The following is a 22500-nucleotide window of genomic DNA, read 5'->3' as shown; positions in this document are numbered from 1 at the left end:
ATAACACACTACTTAGAGAGTCACGAACAGTTAGTGGAGCTTCTTCGGAACAGTGGGTTTCTCTTTGTCTTGTGGCCCCCGGGAACTGTGCCACCGATTAGGTTTCCCTCCTCACAATGGCTGCTAGAAGCCCAAAGCCAGCTTCGTTGCCCACCCGTTGTAATTAAGCAGCAAGTGACTGACAGACAAACCTCATTCCTATCTCTACTGTGCACACCTACTTAGTGTATGTTCCTTCTCCTCTACCGATAGTTTTCAAAGATATTTTTCTTTTCATTATATGTTAACGCTACATCACATTCCTTCCAGTCCAAGGCAGGGTAACTGATACACCCTATTACCGAATCCCAGTCTTAGCTACCTAACTGATGAATTGATTTTGACTTATCTGAGACTGTTGGCGCTTTGGTCTTATCAACAAGGTTGATGTGCAGTTGATGTACAGCCATAGCCGTGGTGACAATTACTTAGTTCCAAGGCATATACCTTTTTGGCTCTGGAGATTCTCAAGCATGGCAGTCCTTGATTTTCTGTTTCTGCCATCATTGGAGCCATGAAAACAATTTACTAAGCCATGTTTCCCATTTTTTCCCCCTCTATAGCAAGCTTGTAAAGCATTTTGTCCCTATATGTTTTGTCCTCAGTAGACTCCCAGTAGGATATGTGAGGTATCCTAAAAATTTAGAGCTAAAAGGGACCTTAAAGCTCTTCTATTCTAGGGCTAGCAGGTAGGTTTCCATTGTCCCGCTGTCTCCAATCTATTAGGTGGCTGCCTGGAGTATTGCGTTGAGGATTGTGGCCCAAAGAGGAATAAGAGGACAGATTGATCAGTGATGTCTGCTGCGAGTATGGCATTAAGGAGAGGGAGTCTGAGCACTGAATATTTTCTATCCCCAGTCTCTTCCTTTTGACAGACATAGTGACCAGAGATGGACATGGCACTAGAAATGAAGCGTGCTTATTCCAGTTCCAGGACTCTTTTCATCCCATCTTGCTGAAGTAATTCTTAACTGTTCCAACTATTCTAGTTAGTAAACTAGAGCTCTAAAAATTTAAGCTGCTTCTAGACTTGCCATTGAGTTCATTGTAAAATATAAAACAGCACCCTCTTCTTCAGTCCTCTTCCCAGTTTCTGGTAGAGTTAAGGAACAAAACTATTCCATGGTCAGACCTAACCAAATTGTTCTTGTCTACAGTTAGCCCAATTATCTTGATTCAATTTTTAAAAATAAAGCCTATCTCTTATTGAGATGTACCCCACAGTAAAATAATTTCCCCAGGGTACTTATTTGGTCAAAGATGTTGCTAGCCAAAGCCAAACTAACAAGTTTAAGACTCCTAAGGTATATTCTCTTTTCTTTAAAAAAAAAAAGGAGGGGGGGGAGGAACATTTTAGAAAATAAACTTTGGTGACTTTGCCATCTAGATATGCAATGCTGATAAATGTCACATTAGCAAATACTTCAAACAATAATCCAGATGAAATTGAAAGGAAGAGTTTGGCTCTAAAGGATTTTTTTCTTGAGGTAGTGGAATTCTTTTCCCTAAACAATTTGCTAATAAAAATTGGTTCTGTCTTGTTTCTTCTTCTTTGCCTTAGTTCATCATAAATCAGGTTAGCAGTCTTGTTCACATATTTACTGATGGAGCATCCCATCATATCTTCATAAGTGTTGGAGACGTGGGTTTCAAGCCTACCTTGTCCAGGGACAGAATAAGTGCAATTAATAAATCATTTTTTCAAGCTTTTCTTCCCATGGTCTGTAGACTGCTCTCTCCTGACATGAGTCAAGCTGTTTAATGTGATGGAATCCATCTTGTAGGGCTTTCTCCATTCAGGCTAAGTGATTGAATTCACAGTTCCACTGATTTAATGCCTCATTTGTCATTTTGTTGAGGAGAGATTTTTGGACCCGTTTAGTTGGGAGATTGGCTGGAGTGGAAGCTGGGGGAGAACCTGCCCCTGAGCCACCATTTCTTTCCTTTTCAAACATGATTCATAATCGGCCTGGAAGAAGCAGGAAGATAATAGAAGATGACCAACTGCTCTGAAAAGCAAGCTGCTGTGAAAGTTGATTGCGTGAGCAGGACAGACTCAGAGATATCTTCCTACCAGGACACAGGCCCCTGAGAAAGCAACCATTTTAGTGACTTTACCAATCACTGAGTGCCTTCGAAAATAACCAGCAAGGACTTGGTGGAACCATCCTTCTCTAAAATGTATTGGGCATAGAAGCAAACTTTCAGCTTTTAGCTGCCAATAAATAGCCCTGTGCCAGTTAGAATGAACGTATTTGATGGTTTCGCTCTTGCAACCCCTGAAACAATATAAAATAGAAATATAAAACAAGATAAAATGGAGTTTCAGAGCTGGAAGCCTTAGGCTGGTTTCTACTGACCTTAAGCTATGCAGATGTGCCCTGTGCAGCAGCTAGGCTGCCTGCTGAATGAGAATGGAGTAGGCATGCGAGCCTCAGCATCATCAACATTCCAGGAGGGTGCTTCCTGCCCATCCTCCCCCTCACCGCATTTCCTATTAGTTCTTCAGGAAGGTTGGCAGGTCAAAAAGGTGGATGAAGTAGGTCAGAAAGAGGGCAGTCTCTAATGGGGTGGGGGACAACTACTTCTTTGCTGGGAGGAATTCTCTCCTGTGGAAAATGGGTTCCGAATTAAGCTTAGTCTACAAGCCCTACCTGTGAAGGTGCTCGGGCCGTTAGGGCTGCAACTGCAGGTCTTCCGTTGTCAACCTTTTGCTCTGCAGCAGAATACACCAGACTCCCTGTAGAATCGCCTGGGTGTGCAGGGAGAGTCCGGTTATTTTTTTAATTGAAAACTAAATTTCTTTCTTCAGAAAATGGGAACACCAAAACCTTCAAGGCAAATGGAAGAGTAATAGATGTTCCAGTGTCTAGACCTAAAACGGGGTTTTATCTGTAATTAATACATCACTACACGGTCTATGAATAAGCTTCAAGGAGCCCAGGAACGCCCTGAAAGCGTATTTAAAGTTTTGTTTATTTGTGTGCTTGTACGTCAGCCTCAGAAGGAGGTCCAAAGCTTTCATCAGATTTTCAGGTAGATCTGTAACAACAACTACAACAAAAGTCAAGATCCACAAAACATGCACAAGTCGTCTTTTTAAGGTGCACCCTATTCGTTATCCACCATGAATGATTCACCATCCTGACCCCATTCTCCCTACTAACTAGAGCCTTAACGAGATAGACCCTGGGTCCCAGGGAGCCATATTTTCATTTAGTAAAGGTTTTAGAACCTTCCACATGTGCCAAAGAAACTTCGCAATCACTTTTACTCCATCTCTGTTCAGCCAATATTTTGTTGTGGTGTAGTTGCCTTTTTTTTTTTAAGCTTTTATATTTTATATTGTTCATTCAGTTACAATGTTTCTATTTTAGAGTTCTCCATTCAAGAATTTCTTATCGTTGGTCGAAGATGGGGCCAAAATTGAGCTTTGGCTTGTATATAGCAACATTTGCTTTTACCTAGAATAGTGAAATCAGAATTTTAAAGCTGTCTTACCCAACCCACTTCTGCCATGGAAGCCCACAGATGTGAAGTACCTTTCTCAAGGTCACACATCTAATTAGTAGTAGAAGTAATGAGTTATTTTCTTCTTGGTTCTTATTGAAGAAAGGAAGGGCGTTATGGAACTAATAGAATTTTACAAAGTTGGTGGTTTTCTTTGTGGTTATCATTAAAAGAAGGCCCAGCGTGGTTTTATGGAAATCTCACGAACGTCCATCTTTTCAGCCTTTTTCAGATCTGTATCCTTTCCCATGTCCTTCCTCTTCCTCCTCTTCCTCCCACCTCCTCTTCCTTATCAAGCTGAGTGCACAGAGCACCCCCACCTGAGCCCTACGGAGGCTTCCTGCTGGGCCCTCAGGAAGCTTGCATTCTCCAACTCCTGCAGCTGCACGTAGAAACCACATCTACTTGTTCCTGTGCTCTTGCTTTAAATGACCCAGTCTTCCCACCATGCCGCCCAAAGAAATAGGAAGGTCAGGGGAAGGGGAAAGGAAAAATACCACGGTGCTTCCCACTGGGGAAACCTGAGACTCTCCACTTCCCAGGACTCCAGGTATAGAAGCGCCTTTTCATCTGCAAGAAAGCTGCAGAGTGGGTGGGGTTTGTTCGTCAATCGCTGTTAGTTTCCCTTCCTCATCATTCTTAGCAGCATTTAGAAACTCTGTCTGCTTTTGCCTTCCATAGGGCCAGAGAAGATTCCACAGAGAGCCCCTTTTTTACAAATAAGAGCTCCTTTCACCTTTGTTCAGATTGTCCCACCATGTTGCTGCCTTAAAAAAAGTGTTGTATATATAACCTAGATTATGTCCCTATAAAGTGAATTTGTAACGACTCCCTCGTGAGCTTAGCAAAAGTATGTCTAGACAATTTTTTTCTGGCGTTCCCTCTCAAACCTCTTTGGGTTAAAAATAGAGAAGGATTTGTTTTAGTACAGTGTAGTACTGTATCTTTAACCTTTTGTCCAAATGCATATTGCCTGTTTAAGTTTTATTTAGAGAAAGTGTGTAACTTATAAACCAGCTTCCTCAGACCTTGAGACTGCCCTGGCTGGCGTTCCTGCTGCCAGCGGATTAGCCAAGTCTCCAGAAGTATTTTACAGGAAGCTTAGACAGAGAGAAGCACTTAATTAGTATCCAAATTTTTCCCTTTAGTTAAGTCTTACGGTAAGATATCCTAGAGATTATATTTTTAGCAACCACTTTAAAGAGACTGGGGAGATTAATTTAAAATTGATAATCGCATGGCAGTACCACAGCTTAACAAGCTCAAGGTCTGCCTCGTAGAGCTGGCTGCTCTCAGGGGACTCCAGTTCAATTCTCTTTGCTGCCAGTTGAAATCAGAAATCACAACCGCAGTGATTAGCAGTGAATTCCCTGATCTCCATTCCCCAGGCAGAAGGAGAGGGGGCCTGTTTTCTTGGTAGCTGGTAGTTAACCCCTTCGGGGGAGGGTGGGAGGCAGAGGAAATGACTGATGGGTATAAGGTGGGGCCTAGCAATCTTATGTCTTTACGAAAGCTGAGCATCATTGGGTTTGGGAGCCACTGCTTTGGGGGGAGTGGTGGTGAGTGGCAGAAGACAGAGCCTCCCTGGTCTAGCCAAAGCCGCCCTCTAGCCCCCATGACCCTGCCACCTGTACCCGCACGGTTCGGAAGGCCTCCAAAGGCCCCTGCTTCCATGGCTGCCGAGCAGCTTGGTCAGGCTGGGAGAGCCTTTCTTTGTAGAAAGAAGCAGAAAAGCCCGCTTTCTGCCCCCTTCCAGCTTTCTTTCTTTCTTTCTTTTTTAATGGCCTCTGGCTACCCAGAGGACGATTATGGATAGTATTGTAGAGCAGCAGTAAGCAGTGTTAATGAGCTGCAGGATATCAGACACAAAAAGAGAAAATATTTTCCCTGCAGGCCAAACAAAATTAATTTTAAAAATTAATGTAAACCACTAATGCTGCAAGTGCCTCCATTAAATTATGGGACTGTGACATGCTCAGTGCTATATTTTTACCATTGAATTTGTTATCTAAGAGGTGTTCATTGTTTGTTACGGTGTGAAAAGCTGTTTTCCTCCAGATAAGCTTGTTCATTAGTAAACTGGATCTCTGCCACCACCCCGTTTCTTCGCACTGAAGTAATGCCTTGTAGCATAAATGTAGACAGTCGCTCCACATTTAATATCAGAAATGTAAATCAAAAGCGTCCAGTCTGGTTTTAAATGGCTTCAGTCTTCCCAGGATGAAATCTGGAGGAAAAAAATACTTCTCTCTGCTGCTTCTGACACCACTGCTTTGGCAGACAAGCTCTGAAAGAGGCTGATAATTATTAAACAAAGTATCTTGTTTCCCACTGAGGTCTCCGGATCGCTCTGTCATTAGACTGGATTTATTTCTAGGGTTTCATTCACACTGTGACAGCTTGGGGTTGATAAATTCTGTGTTTTAATTTCAGACAGAAATGAAACTGGTCAAATGCAATTTGGGAGGGGAACAGCCCTTGATAAAATGGCTGTGCATCTTAATGCCTGAGCACAGGGCCAGAATAAGGAAGGCATCTTGGGTGGCATGCTGAGACTCTGCCAAAGCAGACAGGGCACCAAAGCCAGGCCTGGAGGCAGCACAGAGACAGGCCGGGGACAGCCGAGTATAGTGCAGGCCCAGAGCACCCCTACAAGTGACAGGTCCCCTGTTCCGGGTTTGTGAGCACTGACCTTGCCTCTGGAGAAGGAAGAGGGCAAGCGGACAGGTGCCATGTGCTGCTGGGCAAAGACGAAGTGCAGCGAGTGCACTGTGGCAGTGACTGTTGTCATTTCAGACACGTTTGCAGGCCACTGCCCAGGGTGTCACAGGGGCCTAGCCCAACCCGTAGGTTCTCGTTGTGCCTCCACAGCCTGCTTCTCAAGGTATTGAATAAGCCGAGGGTCTGATTTTTTTTCCCCCCGAAAGGAAGCCAAAATTACTGACTCCTCTGATACTCTTTTTGGCTTCCGCTTACTTACTTAGCAAATACCAAATTTAGCATGATTTCTCATCTGAAAGGTGCATCAGTAACCAGTTGAGAGGGGAGAGAAAACCTGATTAGCAATAAGCTCATTTCCATAGAAACAGGATAATTAAGATGCTATACGAAAAAGCATTGGAGATCCCTGACCAGTCAGCTTTTGGGGGTCCTGCAGAGGGCAACCTGTCCATGCCCCAATGTGGAAACAGGTGGACGGACACACAGGAAGGATGCTCTAGCGCTCTGTGGGGCCCTGTGGCTTTCCATAGGGCTGTTGCTGTTTTGCTGTGCTCTGAGCACATATAACACAGGCCTGTAACAGCAGCTGGGAGGGTGGTGAGAGCTACACCCTCCCTCTTCTTCCAAAGTCTCCATTTCACTAATAGGAAACTGGGGTGCTCATTAATGACTTGCTGCTAAAAAAGGCATAAACTAACTGATTCATTCAAAGAGGCCCATCAGGTACTTGTGGCTAAAGGCTTCTAACCAGTCATGCTAATTACATACTGTATTAAAGCAGGAACTGATCTGCCATCTCTGTGAGGACCAGATGTCCTGGTTTGCCTGGGACAGTCCCAATATGCATGGTGTAGTTTTAATAACAACTCCTTTCACTCTTAAAAGCATCCTAGTTCAAGTGCTACATGATATGTTCACCCTATCACCCACAACCTAGCCAGTTTGTTCAAGGCAAAGAAATGGTCATGGGCCCATTGAGTCTGAATCTCTTGTTTAAAAGTTGTACAAAGATGCGTACTGAGCAAAACCAATGAAATAAAACTTAAAAATATGCAAAACAGTACCACATAATGTTTGCATTTTTATACATATCTAGCAAATGTATAAATACCATACTATGCACAATAAATATCAAATGAGTGAGGAGGTATTTGAAATACATATTTCCTAAGCTGGATGGTGGCTTATATATATTCTTATATATATTCCTATATTATCCTCTACCTTTTTGTGTGCGGAAATATTTCATAATCTAAAAAGAAGTTTTGAAAAAGCTTTTAATATAATTATGATGAGGCCAGTGGGGAATGATTGCATTACAATATGGAGGGAGGGAGAGAGGAGAAGAGAGAGAGAGAGAGATGTGTGTGTGTGTGTGTGTGTGTGTGTGTGTGTGTGGTGAAGGGGAGATTATACCTGGGGGCAAGCATCTCAGGAACTACTGTTGGCTACTAGAGACGCTGTCACTGGGAGCATGAATAAAGGTCTGCATTTTACCTCGAGGAGAACACTGGAATAAGGAGGCTCCAGGAAGAGCTGTGCTGTAACCGGCACAGGCTGCCTAGCACTGCTGTTTCTAGTACTCGAAACTAAGGGTTGCATCCCAGACTCTGGCATGAGAAATCAGCTATTTGCTTTCCAGTGTGGACTGGCCTCCATAGATTCTGCCGTTCAGTCACATTCAATTGCAGGTTGACATTTACTGTTGTGTCCTCGAGGTCAGCACTTGCCCATAGATTTTCATAATTCCTTTATTTTCTTCTCACTCCAGCAACTGTTGTAACTCAGTTCCTTTCTCCCACTACTTGTGGTAAAGAGGAAGAAGTACAAAGAGAAACAGGGGAAGCCTTCAGATTGGGAACCAGGGGCCCTAGAGTCCTTTAGAGAACTTTGTACTGAGCCAAAGAAGAATCACGCTGAAATCTGAGGGAATCCTCCTAGTTAGCGAATCTTGAGGAAGCTTCATTTCTGCCTGGTAGATTGTATTTTTAGGCTTGTAGCTTCCCTGCAAACACCATAACTGTATCTAATTCTGATCTCAGCACTGTCTGGCTTCCAGAGACTGTGGTCCTAGGCAGAAAGGATCCACGCACCCTTCCCCCATTATGTTTGCATCTTTACAGTTGGTGTGTATTTTCAAGCACATTTCTGGACTCTGTCTGAGTAGGTGTAGATGTAATTCCAGCCATACTGACTAGTTACTGACTAGCTTGCGAAAGCAGCCAGGAGTGGGCAAGATGGCCCCAGGATGAGACAGGAGCATTCCCATGAGAATGGATTTTTTTTCAAGAAGAAGTGAGACGAACGATAGTCATGAAAACATGGAGTTTGGGCCAAGTGTACTCTTACTTTGTCCATGATGATGTTCATCAGCACTCTTTTACCAGGCAGGTGGTCATTGGCAAGCAGGTGACCGATTTGGGAATTTTATTCTGGGGCACCTGGTACAGTGATCTGCATACAACAAGTGGTTAATATGAGCCTATTAACAATAATAGCAATAGATAACCATTACTGAGCACATAATGTGTACCGGGCACTTTGGCGAAGGACTTTACGTGGCTTTTTGCTCTTACTCCTCACAGGTATTTGGAGGAATCATATAAATCACCATTTTCGTATGTCAAAACCAGTCCAATACTGACAATTTTATGTAGCTCAATCTAATAATCTTACTGTGTAAAAATACAGTCCAGTATCAGCAACTTTATATGGTTCGATCTAATGATCTTCTGTGTTTGTTTTGCCAATGGAGAAACTTGCTCAAAGTCTTCCCAGCTAGCAGGTGGCAGAGCTGGAATTTGAACCAGCTGGTCCAACTCCAGGCCTTCACCCTGAACCACCGCATGGTGCTGCCTCCTCCTTGGGGGGAAGACAAAGGCAAGTGTTCAAGGCCTCGGTGTTCAGGTCGGTTCTTCCACACCACAGCCAACTTTGAGATCAAAGATGGCTGGTCAAATGAATCAGATGTTCCCTGGAGTCTCGGGTTATGCTGGTGATACTGCTTAAAAAGAATGATATGTAGTGAGCATACCAGCAATCTGCAAGATGGAAAATCTCTCTCTAGGATCTCTGCTTCTTTCTCCAGCAAAGAAAGAAATCTGTGTGGTGCCAGCAGAGGTGTTCTCAGCAGGACCTGGCCCATTAAATGAAAGACTTCCATGCTGAGCCAATCAAGAGAGACCTGGACAAAAATCAGACTCTTTCCTGCCCTGGAAACCCATGCCTTGAATCTGTAATTCATCTGTTAAATCGAGTGTGCAGCCGGTGGTTTAGCACAGAGGGGGACAGCGGGGCAGGGAAGAGAGAGGGGCAGGAGCCACAGCACTTGAATTTCTAGCATCAGTCAAGTTAGGAAGAAGAAACAGGGCTGTGATAGCTTCTTGCACCTTATGTTTCCAGCAAAGAGAAACCAGCAGGAAAGATTTTTGAAAACTGATGAGCTGGTGCAAGGCATCCGAACAATGGCGGGAGAGGCAGGGCCCCCAGGGGCTGAATAAAACACAGTTCCGCTATTGCCTTTCAACAAGACTGAATAAAGTTTAGGATTTTTTTTTATGGGACTTGTAGCCATTTTTAAACTTTCATTTTTCATAATGTCACAGATAATCTTTTTATCTATTATCCACTGGCTCTTTTCTGAGAGGCATTTGCATCAAATAGTGCTGCACAGATCATGACTGTCTCTAGTGGGGAAAGCAGCTTGAAATGAAAGGTTATTCACTCCCTCTGCTTTCACTGGCTTTGTTCTTCATTCTCACACATTTTTTTTTTTTTACATCTGAATTCAGTTATTTCTGGAGTTTTTCTTTAGAAACTCTTCCATTCTGAGATCTAAGCATGTTCAGACCCCAGTCTATATATCAGGGGTTACAAAGCTTACTTACATTCACTGAAAGTGAAGCATCTACTTTGAAACCTTTGTTGGACACCCCATGTCCTCCAAAATCCCTTCAGAGCATTGCCTGCAGTGGCTGCGACAATAATAAGGCGGGCACTCATGCAGTGGGGGCTCTTTCCAGCGCCGGCCTCCCAGGGCTGTGGAGTGGTCGCATGCACTACCAGACAGCCCACCCTTCCAGCAGCGAGGAGTGTGGGTCTGGGGCACGGATTTCCTTTCACCCCTCCTCCCATGGGGAGACTGAAAACAAGGGCTCTCCCAGTGTGGACAAGCACAGGTGGGAACCAGGAGCAGCCTGGGCCCACAGGGAGAAGAATCAAAAGCCAGCCCGTTTGTGTGTGAAACCCCATTGAAAAAATGACCTAGAAAGTCGTGGCGATATGACTGATGGTTTCCCTTCAGCTTCTGTCAGAGTTCATCCCCCTCTAGGGGGATCTGGGGGGAACCAGGGTTGTTCTCAAGCCTCTTGACAAAGCTGCTCGGGGAAAGCAACTGCTTTTCGCCTCCAGCTTCCTCCTCTGCTGCCCCAGGGTACAGTGCACCAGGACACTCCCACTGTCCCCTCACACAGAGCCCAGAAACATTTCTTTCCTTCCCAAAAAGGAGCGAGAGCCCACTGCACAGGCAAGGCCCAAGGGGCCCCTGCGACTTCTTTGTTCAGACTGCGCCCTGAGCTTGGTCTCACACAGCTGCGCTCAGGCTGGTAATAACCTCACAGAACAGGGGCCATGGGCGTGTTTGGCTTGTTTTCACATGTGTATGTAAAGGGTGCCTAAAATAAAGGAACACAGGGCCCAAGAAGTACTGACAGCCCCCTCCAGCTAGAGGGCAAGTTCGTGTGGCTGTTGAGGGCCATTGGGGTACTGCTGTTACCGTCACAGGGACCTGCAGGGAGGCCATACTGCCTCATTTATTACACAGGACACTAAAGCCTGGTGGAGGGGGAGTCATTTCCAAGTTCACAGGGATGGTGCTAGGTGGGCCTCAGAACTTAGATGTTTTCGAATTTAAATTGCTTGTTCCTATGGTCCTTTGTCTCCCTAAATTGTGAGAACTTTGGGGTACACTGTTCCTTTATTTTAGGGACTCTCAAGATATGCAACAGTGATTACAGCTGCTATAAGATTTGTTTGGAAGAGAAAGGTAGTATTGTCTGACTAATGAGGTAATTTCCTTGTCCCTAAGTTTGTCTCTCCAGACCTTTGATCTAGTCATCATACTTTCACACGTTTATTACTGAAAAGAAATTTCTGTTAAGTCATAAATACAGTAGAAGCCCTTGTGAGTAAAAACATGAAAGTATTCTCTCCTTGGGTGTGGAAATCTCCCAGTGATGTGGCAACAGTGTAGAAATAGTTCCTGGGTTGTCAACTAAACATAAACAGATTTCCTAGTTGTAACAAACATACTTATAGCTGTGAACTTAAAACTCTTCCAGGAAAGCAGAACATCCTTTTGTACCATGTAGCTTTCCTCGCTTACTGTAGCTCTTCTGTGTGAGCTCTATGAGTTTAGTTTCATTGTATAGGTATTTATAACACTTTTACTAAGTAGAGCACCTGCTGAATCTTTTTAACTTGTTCTGGAGTTGAAGGGAATTGCAGTTAATGTTTCCTCACCCACACTTACAGATTCACCTAGATTGGCAACATGAGGTGGCAAGAAAACATTGAACTGAGACTCAGAAGGTGTTGGTGCTAGTTCTGGGGTGCCCGTAACCATACGAGAAGGTGTCTCTACTTCTGTAAGGCTCAGGAAGAAAGAGTCATACTACTTGCTCTGCCCGCCTCCCTGGATTGGTAAGAGTGCCAAGGCAGATGAGAAAGATTGGGTTCTTCCAGATGTGACCTTATGCCAGGCTTCGCCAGATGTGGTACGATAGACCCAATTTGTGGTTGCTCACAGAAGCTTTTGGTCCGTAGAACAGGTTGTTCCCCTTTGCTGGGAGAAAAAGAAAATTCTGAGATCTATACCAGCCTACTCTTTGACAGGATGCCTTGGTCCCTGGCAGCGGGATTCCCCACTGTCTCCTTAAATGCCCCATGCCTTTACACATGCTTCTCACACCTGTAGCACATTCGCAGTCCACACGTGCTTCAAGACTGTCGCTGGTCCCACTTCTGTCACCCTGACCAGGCCGCTGAGCAGATAATCCAGCAATTCTGTCAAGGGGACTCAGCTTTCCCTTCCACTCAATGGGAAGAATAGTCGCTCTTGCTTTCCTAGGTGTAATGTGGACTAAATAGTATTTTTGTGTTTGGGGAAGAAAAATAAAGCATTGCTGAAAAAATGGAATACTTGTTGACCGCTCCACTCCCAATAATCTCCATTAATTAAGGGATGTGCTATACACAAGTCTCCAATTCCATAAACACCAGACTAGGACCTGGCCTTGATGCAGATGGTATGGCAGTTCGCTCACCTTGACCATTGTTGAAACGTAGGTCTTCCGGGTGGTACCTACTCTCCCAAAGCATATGATGGAAGGCCTGTAAAAACACAGGTTGCTGCCTCCCCTGCCTCAGAGATTCTGACTCAGTAGGTCTGGAGTTGGGCACAATAATTTCCATTCCAACCAACTTCTGGATCATGCTGGTCCAAAGACCACACTTTGAGAAGCTGTCCTTTGATAGCACTGGTTAGCAGGCCTTCGTCCCTGCTCAGGAACTTGTCAGGATGGTTCAAATGCTGAGCTCTGCACGTTCAAATTTTTAGAATTTCTAAACATGAGGCAGCCAGGCGTTCACTCTGTACATTCAAGGACCATAGAGAGAAGCTTAGCAGCTCTCCAGTCACAAGGAATGCTCCCTGCGGCTTGCTGCCTATCTCTACCATCCATTTCTATAGATGGAGGTTGCAAAGGCCAGACTAGACACAATAAGCAAAGTGGATGATAGGGGTGGGAAATTGTGTTAGCTTTGGTCAGGGATAAACATGTCCAGAACCACCAAAATAGGGTGTGCAGTAAGAATTATTGTTAGCCGCTGTCTGGGCAGACGTGCAAAGCTGGCATTGAAGCAGCCCCTCTTAGGGGCCTGGTGCTATTTGCAGGAATATCATCCTTAGCCATTTGTTTCTGGCTGGCCCTTCCAAGAATTGCCTCTCTTCAGCACACCTCTTGGGTTAAGGAGCATTGAGGTATTGTGGCCGAAACCCAGAAATTAGAAGTTTGGGTTCGCATGCCCACTCTGTCACTTACTAGCTCAGAGGCAAGGAGGCTTCTGAACCATTCCAAGCCTCGTTTCTTAATGTGTAAGATGTAGATAATGCTCCCTGATTTATCAACCTCTCAGGGCCTAACTGCACATATTTGGTGTCCTGTGCATTCCTGGGAATGTCTCTGAAGTTAGGGCCGTCGGCAAGGAAGGCAGCCCTGGCGCTCTTGAGAAATACTGGAAGGGGACGCCTGAGGCCTGACCTTGCTTTTCTGCTCACTCACCATCACAAACCCCTTCACCCTTTCATCTTCCCTTTTCTCCTCTGTACCATGGAGTTGGAGTAAATACTCTGGACAGAACATCTTCTGGCAGTAAAGGGCTCGAGCCTATTGTCAACTGGAAGACTCACATAGAGGTCGTGCTGTCCAAAAGCCAAAGAGCAAAGATTCTTTCAAACCACCCAGTCTGGGTGGGCGGCGCAGTTTTGTGGTTTCCTGGCATGACAACCGCCCCATCATGCTGCCCCTCAAGTCTCAGGTTGCTTCAGGGCTGCCTGGACACTCCGGGACCTGTCCCCGCTCGTCCCTGCCTGCCCCGGACCCAGTCGTCAGAACCAGCTCCCTGTCTGCCTCCGCGCGCCACACCCCCGCGCCGGCGCCCGGCTCCCGCCGCCGCAGCCAATCCGCGCGTGCACTGCGGGTGACCTCCCCCGGGCCGGGAATAAATTGTCAAGTTGCCCGCCGCCAGTTTCACTCTTCCTGGCTAATTAGGAGAGCGGGCATGAGCGGCGCGGAGGGCCAGGAGGGCCGGGGCGCTCCGCGGGCCAGGGCGAGCCGGGGGCGGGCGGCGCGCTTCCCCGGGGCGGAGGTCGGCGCGTCCCGCCGCTAGGCTCCTCTCCCGGAGCAGGGCTTCCCAGGGCGCCGCCACCTCGGCCGCCAGCCGGGACCCGGGAGACGCACGCAGCCTGGCCCCGGCGGGGCGCCCCCTCGGACCTCGGCTCCGCTCCGCTCCGCTCCCCCGGCCGGGATGCGGCAAACGCCGCCCCTGCCGCCTGCCCGCAAACCTCAGGCGCGCCTTTCCCGGAGACTCTGAACTTCTGGAAACCCGGAGACCGCGTCGGCGGTTTTGTTTTTGCGTCGTCTTCTACTGGGCTTTGGCTTTGGGATTTCTCTGGCTGCCTGGATACGCCTTTTCCTCTGTGGGTAAGTCTCCACTGGATCGCAGCACCGGTAACCGACCCCGGGAGCGCCAGCTTTTGAAATCCCCAGCCTGGAGTCGCCTGGGCTTGGAGCAGAGGACGCAACTCCTGACCAAGTAAGGGCGCTCAGATTCCACCTTTCCTCTGATGCGCCGAAAGATAATCTCATGGCAGAATTTTCTTTAAGCACATCGTCTGATAGGATTGGCAATTACTAACGAGGAGAATGAGTAGCAATTAGGAGTTCAGAAATAAATGGAAGTCCATTGTCCTAATTGAGTGGAATTACTGACGGATAATAGCAACACTGAATTCTTCAGTTTAATTAAGAGTTTATATAATTATAATGCACTTCTTATTTCTTGGGGGAGCCATGGGGTTGGAATTAACCAGTGCAATGGTTAAGAAATCCATTTAATGATAAGTAACCAGTGGGTGGAAATAAATGTGGGTGCCTTGCTCAAGTAATGTGAACTTAGATGAATTCCTGATAAAGGGATGTGCCAGCTTGGGCCAAGAAGGACTTTCTTTTAGATGCTAATTCCGGCCTGATACAAATCTAAAGTGTTTACAGATTGTTAGGTAATTTCGGATGCTGGCATCTGGCTGTACCAAAAACAGCCAAGCTTGGTGCCCCCCTGCAGTGGGATCAGCCCTGATCTGTCCTTTCTGTAACTGCCCTTCCCTCATTTCCCCAAGAATGAAATGAGTGGGTCATTTGAGAGTGTTTTGCCGTCTGGGGTTTCTGTATCAGAAATCTCATGATTGAGCTGTAAATGTTGTAAATGCTGTAAATGTTGATAGCTGAAGCGGCTGAGAGAGAGTCATTGAAGTTATGCAGCCTCCAAGCAGAGCGAGTGTGTAGGTGTGGAATTTGATGGAGGACTAATCTGTAATTATAAAGATGTTATTTTCCTCTTTGGTGGTGTATTGTTTCCTGTACTATTATGTTCCCGTGAAATTGTTCCCCTTGTGGGAAGCAGTGAAACTGGAGAGAAATCCCTTCTCAGAGGATAATTTTCTTATATTTTTGGTGTAGGTTCCTGGGAATCCTTTTAACCCCGCATTGGGATTCGTGTGTTTATTTCTGTAAGAAGCTCCAGCAGATTTGGAAATCACTAGGTTTCAAGTATACTGGTAAATAATGAGCACTTCAAATAGCAACATTTATTTGTACCTTGACTCCTTTGTCTTGCTCACACAAGGTCTAGATTTTTCAATGGGACGAGCAGGGACTATCTCCCACGGAGAATTTCCAAATCAAAAAGTGGGCTCAGGGAGTGCCATTAAAGTTGCATTTCACTCCAGAAGGGACAGCAAGTGGCAGGGATGAAGCAGTGCATCTTTTATATTTCATGGGTTTTAAAGATGGCAGAGCACTTTGGAAACTTATTCATGATTCCCCGTTGTTAATCAGAGAAAGCAGATATGGAGGGAGTTTGCTGTATGTGTGCCTCTCGGCCTCAGCCCTTCCAGGTGCTTTGCAGGTAGGTACCTGGGGACAGCAGGGAGGTGACTTGAGGTTATGCCAGTGTTACTATTCAGAATTTTAAGGACTTACCTGCGCTGGCTTTTCTTTTGTCCCTAGCCCTGTTTTGTCATCACTGCTATGAAAATCTAACAAAACTGTTGAAAACACCTTCCCTGTATCCTTCCAGAACTGTGGCTTCTTAATGCAGACTCACCTTACTGGTTTGCTGCTCCTTTTTTGGTGTTCTGCTCAAGGCACAAGCAGACTCCTTTTATTTTTCATGAAATTATACAACAGGCCAATTCTTAAACACACACGTGGGTGGAAATGTGACACTGGTAACATTCAAAAATGACAAATCGCCAAGTTTCATAATTTTTCTAAAGACAATTATGAAAGATGACAACTTCATCTTGTCCCCTTTCCCTAAACATTCACAGATCCTTCACGCACCTGCCCGTTCATGGTTAGAATAGCCAGACAGTGTAAGAAAGAGTCAAGGATGGCCATCCTCTCAGAACTGCTACCCCAGGATTCTCTTTCTGACCAGTGGGTGTTTGGTGCCCACTGGCATGAAAATTTCCTTCTGTGAGAACATCTTTAAGATTGGGTTCCAAATTCCCCCCCTTTTTTTTATCTGCTCTGAGACTGACACCCATGTACTTATGTAAAATCATCCTGAAAAGACAGAAAAACTGAGAGGTTATGGGGCTCCCGGCAAGTTAGGAACAGATTCAAGTCAAAAACATTCCAAACTCTTAATCAAATGATGCAGCTTGGACACAAGAAGCAAACTGGCCTATAGGCTCCTAGAATACACTGTCAGAGGGCAAAAGCACTGGGAGAGTTAGCAGTCACAATCTCTGTCTCTACCTTTCTTCATCTTCCTTCCCACTCAGTCTCGGGTACCTTGAAGAGGTAGTGGGTGTCAGTCACCACCTGTTTGCTGGTTGCACAATGCAGATTACTCACTTCTGCCCAAGTAACACCCTGAAGCCATACTGTAACAATAGAGCATTGAAGAAAATAACACTCAAGTTGGTCTTGGCCCCTGTCCAAGGGGATTAGCTACTTAGAAGTGCCTGAAAGGCCTTGTTGAAACATACTCACCTATAACCCAGTTTCTTGGCCTGGATCTCAAGGACAGGGTAGTGTTGGTGCCCTTCTGTGACCTATAAAATTCAACATCTATCTCGATTTACACTTGGCCTCATGATGGCTCATAGAAGTCTTCCCATCACGAACTCAGAAGAGTACTTCAAGGTCAAGGAGGCCCTCGCTACTCAAAGTGTGGACCGTGGATCACCAATATCAGCGTTACCTAGGATCTTGTTAGCAGTGCTGAACCTCAGATCTGTCCCCTGATTTTTTGAATTAGAATCTGTATTTTACCAAGATCTCCAGACGATTTGTTTGCTTTGTGACTGGTTTGGTTCTCTCGTGATGCAGACTCTGTGATAGAGTTTAGCAAGCAGAATATTTATTCAGGAGTGCCCTTAGGATCAGCACCTGTGGCAGGGAGGAGGAAGGTACACAGAGGGAGAAGTCAGCCTGTAATACAGGCCCTGGGACAGGCTGTACTAACCACGTGAGGTGCCCCGGAGCTAGACTGGCCTCATGTTGGGCAGTGGTGGTCAGGCCTTCATAAGGCCTGCTGACAGTATTCCTAACAGCTGGGCAACACGTCCTTCACTCGAGTTGGGAGAAGCACTGCTGTAGGTCATGGCTCTAGACCAGCAGTACCTTCAGCACAGGGTCCTGGTAGAGGCGCACGTTCCTGAGCCTGCCCCAGACCTGCTGAAATAAAAGCTGTAGGAGTGGCTCCCAGAACCTCGTGTTTAAACAAGTTCTCCAGGTGACAGTTCAAGTCTGACTGAGAACCACTGCTCTAAGGCAGTGGTTTTTTTTTGGTCGTTTGTTTTATTGTTTAATAACAGCTTTATTGAGATATGATTCACATTCTATATATAATAACATTCACTGTTTTAAAGTATACAAGTCACTAGTTTTTAGTGTATTCACAAGGTTGTGCAACCATCTCCACTAATCCTAGAACATTTTCATCACCTCCAAAATAAACCCTATGCCCATTATCGGTCACTTTTTACAGCCAAATCTGACAACCACTATTCTACTTTTTCTCTCTGTGGATTTGTCTGTACTGGACATTTCATAGAAATAGAACCATACAATATGTGACCCTTTGTGTCTCTTTTCTTTCACTTAGGGTAGTGTTTTTTGAGGTTCCTCCATGTCGTAGCATTACTGATACCAGTAATTCATCTTTTTAAATAGATAAATAATGTTGCATTGTGTGGATATGCCATGTTTTATTTATCAGTTGATGAATATTTGAGTTGTTTCTACTTTTTTACTCTTCTGAATAATGCTACCGTGAACATTCATGCATAAGCTTTTATGCGGACCTATTTTTTCAATTCTATTAGGAGTAGAATTGCTGAGTTGTTCTGGTAACTCTATGTTTAGCTTTTTTGGGGAACTTCCGGACTGTTTTCCAAAGTAGCTGTACTATTTTGCATTTCTACCAGCCAGGTATCAGGGTTCTAATTTCTCTATAGCCTCTCTAACATTTGTAATCTGTCGTTTTATTATATCTATCCTAGTAGGTATGAAGTTATATCTCATTGTGGTTTTCATTTGCATTTTCTTGTTAACCAGTGACATTGAGCATCTTTTCAGGTTCTCATGGGCTATTTGTGGTGTGTCCACTTTGGAGAAATGTCTGTTCAGATCCTTTTACTTCTTAAGGAAGCCCTCAGGATGTCTAGTGTGTGTCTAGTGCAGTTGCTTTAGGATCTATGAAAGAAAGCCCAGGACATGGGCTTTACCCACTGGAAGTTCTACTTAGGTGTGGAACAGTGAAAGAAAAAGACAAGAGAGCCCACTGTAAAGGGCCAGCCTGCTGTCATTCTTGTCACCGAAAGACATTATGTGGGTTGCTAGGAGAGAGTGTGAGCTCAGGTCGTGGGAAGTTTTATGGAGGTTGGAGACTGCACTGTTGAGAGGAAGGGAGGCCAGGAAGCTCTTAGTGAGCCTTCCACATGCCACTCCTGTTTTATAGGTTATCCACCCTGTAAGAGGGGGGCCTCAAAATCCCAGGACTTCTTTCAAGATCATACTGCCTACCAGCCTAGAAAGGTGAGGCAATTCTTCTATTTCCTTGTCTGGGAAAAGACTACTTACCTCCCTTATTTATCAGTGGTTGTAAAGATCGGTTATAATACTCTGTGAGTAAGTGTTATCGCAGGTGAGAAAAGAGTTTGCAGGTGTCCCTAAGTAGTCTCTAATTCCCTATTAGCAGATCTCACAGTGATAGTGTCAGGTCTCCCAATCCCCCAGGACAGGCACCTCTCTCAAGGTCTCTGAGACTATAAGGTGAGACCTTGGGGCTTCCAGTCAGCTTCTCTTTACTGTTGCAACACACTTGGAATATGGACTATTGGAGTGACAGGATTTTATAACAGAGGTGTTCAAAGCAAAACCTTTGTCATGCTCTCATCCAGGAAGGGTCTCAGCACCTATAAGGATGAGAACAGCTACCTTACTCTCGTGCATTGCTGTCTAACTTACCGAAGTGCCCTCTCAGCCTCTCAGGGGAGGAAACCCAAGCTCCAAGATGTGACTTGGTTAGTGTCAAAGATTAGATGATGGCATGACCAGAACTTGACCCGTGGTCCATCAACGCCTGGCCCAATGCCCTTATCTGTTGAGTTTTATTTTACAGGTTGCTAAGGATTAATGATGGGATGTTTTGGTTCTTGGTCTATAAGTGGATACTCTCCCGGGAGGTTCAAGGTCTCATGATACCATGCATTCATGTTTGTTTGTTGTTGGCACTGTGTGTGTTCCATTATAGTGATATGTTCCAAATGCTATGTGATCACCCTTAGTGTCACTGAAGAAACATGTCTCAAAAGCATGCAGATAGGCTGAGGAATTAGGGTATCTTCTAAATGTATTTTAATTCTCAGTTTTTCCAGGAGCCTTCGGTTGGTTGGATAATAATTAAGAGTATTCGAGTCACTATTTCTTGAACACAAACAGCTCAAAGCTTTGGCACTGCAGAATTCAAGAGTGAGCCAGAATGTACATGTACTAAATAGCCCACACACAGGATCATGACTTTCTCTCATTCCCCATCCCCTCCAAGTTCTCTCAGATGCGCCTTATCTAAGATAGGATGTGTCCTAAACAGTCGTGCGTCAGTCAAGTTTGCGTTCTTTGAGCCTTCGTTTAAATTCACAGGGGGGGCGTGCTCAGGAAAAGCGAAGCCTCTGAAAAAACAAAGCTCTGTGTTGTGAAACAAATTATTCTGCCTCTAACCATTCGTTTCTTCTGTCAATCAGAATTTTTACCCACTTGTTTCTTTAAAGGTAGTTATAACTGTGTCGACTACGTCGACACACTTACCTTCATTTGTTTTGATTTCGAAGAACGGGATATGTAAAAACTCCTTGGAATCATAGGCACAGATTGGAGGTGGAAAGAAGGGCAAAAGTGGCATTTTATCCCATTATCGTTTTTTCCTTTTTTTAAATCCCAAGCTGGCAGGAGAGAGGCAATCCGCAAGTTTCTCAGTGTTCTCTGGGGTAAGAGTTTTGCAACGAAACCCTCCTCTTCACCTACACTCTTCCCACTGTCTTTGTGCTAAAGGCCCAGTCTCCTTTGGCCGATGACCTTGATCGATTAAACTCTGGACAGAGCCACCCTTTGAAGAGGTCGATCGGAGGCAGTAGCACCAGTGGAAGTGCTTCGGTCTAGAAAACAGCCCCAGTGGAGGCTCCACCTCTGCCGCGTGTGCCCCTCCTGCACGCTGTGCTCTGCCCTGCTCCTCCGCCAACTCAGAAATGCTGAGTCAGCGCGGGAGGGGCAGGCGCTCAGAGAGGAAACCGCAGTCCTGGTGAGAGTGTCTTCAGCAGTCTCTACCAGTTCCTCCCACACAACACATGCAGGGCCCTGGTTTCATAGGCGGGGACTGCAAATGTTATTTCTGCCAATAAAAGAAAAAGAGAATGAGCAAGAGAGAAAACATTTCATTGTTAGGGAGATGGTTTTGCCAATAGTTTAAATGGCTGCTTTCTACTCTGAATGAAGAAATATGCATTTAATGATACCCAGTCTTCCCCAGTGTCTCTGAAGCAGAGATAATAATAACTAATTTTTGTCGAGGACCGCTAGGCAGGTGCTTTAGCGTTTTGGTATATTCGCCCACAAAAATCCAATGGGATAGGAATATGCAGGCATACTTTGGAGAGATGGTAGGTTCAGTTCCAGACCACCACTGTAAAGTGAACATCACGATAAAGCGAGTCACAAATTTTTTGGTTTCCCAGTACATATGAAAGTTATATATATACTATACTGTAGTCTATTAAGTGTGCAATCGCATTATGTCTAAAAGAAACATTGTACATACCTTAATTAAAAAATACTTTATTGCTAGAAAATGTTAACCATGATCTGAGCCTTCGGGGAGTAGTAATCTTTTTGCTGGTGGAGAATCTTGCCCCACTATTGATGAAAAAGCAACATCTGCGAAGTGCAGTGAAGCAAGGTATGCCTGTATGATGGCACTAGAGCTCGGCGAGGTTATTTTGTCCAGGTTGGAACCTGAGCCTCTTGGACAGTGGCTTAAAATGTGCCTGGCACACATTAGGAACTTACCGCAAGATGCTGCAAGGTGTGTTTTGTAAAACTCAACAAGGCCTTTGGTAATTATTGGCTGAAAAAAGGAATGGCTGAAACTCTTGGGGAAGTTTTGTTCCTTTTGATGGTCATTTTAAATGGTACGTTCCTCTTCGCAGAATGACATTTATCACTGACCTTTTCATACGTGCCCAGAAAAAAAAACTTTTGTGAATGTTGCTCGGTCCAGTTTTATATCTCCCCCTGGCCGGGGTGGAATGAGAGCCAAGTGCCAGCGTCACTGGACGTGTACTCGTGACTGGGATGCGGAGGGACCTCCCACTTCGTGTAGTTGTAATCTTTTCTTTGGGTAGTTCTTTTGAGCAGGCAAATGGTCCAGATGATGTCTGCTAAGGACTCCTCCTGCTCTATGAATCTTCATTTTCAAAGTATGTGAAGAATTTAGCATAACATTTTCCATTTTTCACTAAGGCTAAACTTACAGACAGTGACATATCCACTTTAAAATGGCATAAAACAGCATTCGCCCTTACACTGTGCTCAATTTTACATCCCTGGGAAATACTGGGAAGTCGCTGCCTGGTCTTGGTTTTCAACATTGGTTAACCACCTATTGCTAAATGAGAGGGATTGAAATAATGACCTGAGAACTAGAATAGTATGGTATTGATGCTCACAAGCTGAGTAAGCCAACAGGTACTAGACTAGATGTGTTACATGGAAAAGGTGTCTAACAACACGAGCATTGTAGTCAGTCATGTTTATTTCCAGGCACTCCTGGCGCTGTGTACTATGAGCTGTAGTTTATTCTTTCTTTCCCTTTCCTTCTTTTCTT

At 45.1% G+C, this 22500-nt stretch overlaps 1 protein-coding gene and 1 long non-coding RNA gene across 2 annotated transcripts in view; both read left to right on the top strand.

The window, feature by feature from the left end:
• AUTS2 (activator of transcription and developmental regulator AUTS2) overlaps positions 1 to 22500 on the top strand; it is a 1077358-nt gene that overhangs the window by 890672 nt on the left and 164186 nt on the right.
• Positions 14389 to 19162, top strand: LOC120591696 (uncharacterized). The gene is made up of 3 exons (XR_005649949.1): positions 14389 to 14643; positions 15567 to 15664; positions 19081 to 19162. It is a non-coding gene; the product is annotated as an uncharacterized LOC120591696 (long non-coding RNA).

This window comes from Pteropus medius, unplaced genomic scaffold (genome assembly GCF_902729225.1).
Source record: "Pteropus medius unplaced genomic scaffold, Ma_sr-lr_union100, whole genome shotgun sequence".
NCBI lineage: Eukaryota > Metazoa > Chordata > Mammalia > Chiroptera > Pteropodidae > Pteropus > Pteropus medius.
Note: the sequence above shows the minus strand (reverse complement) of the source record. Positions and strands in the feature narration are given on the sequence as shown.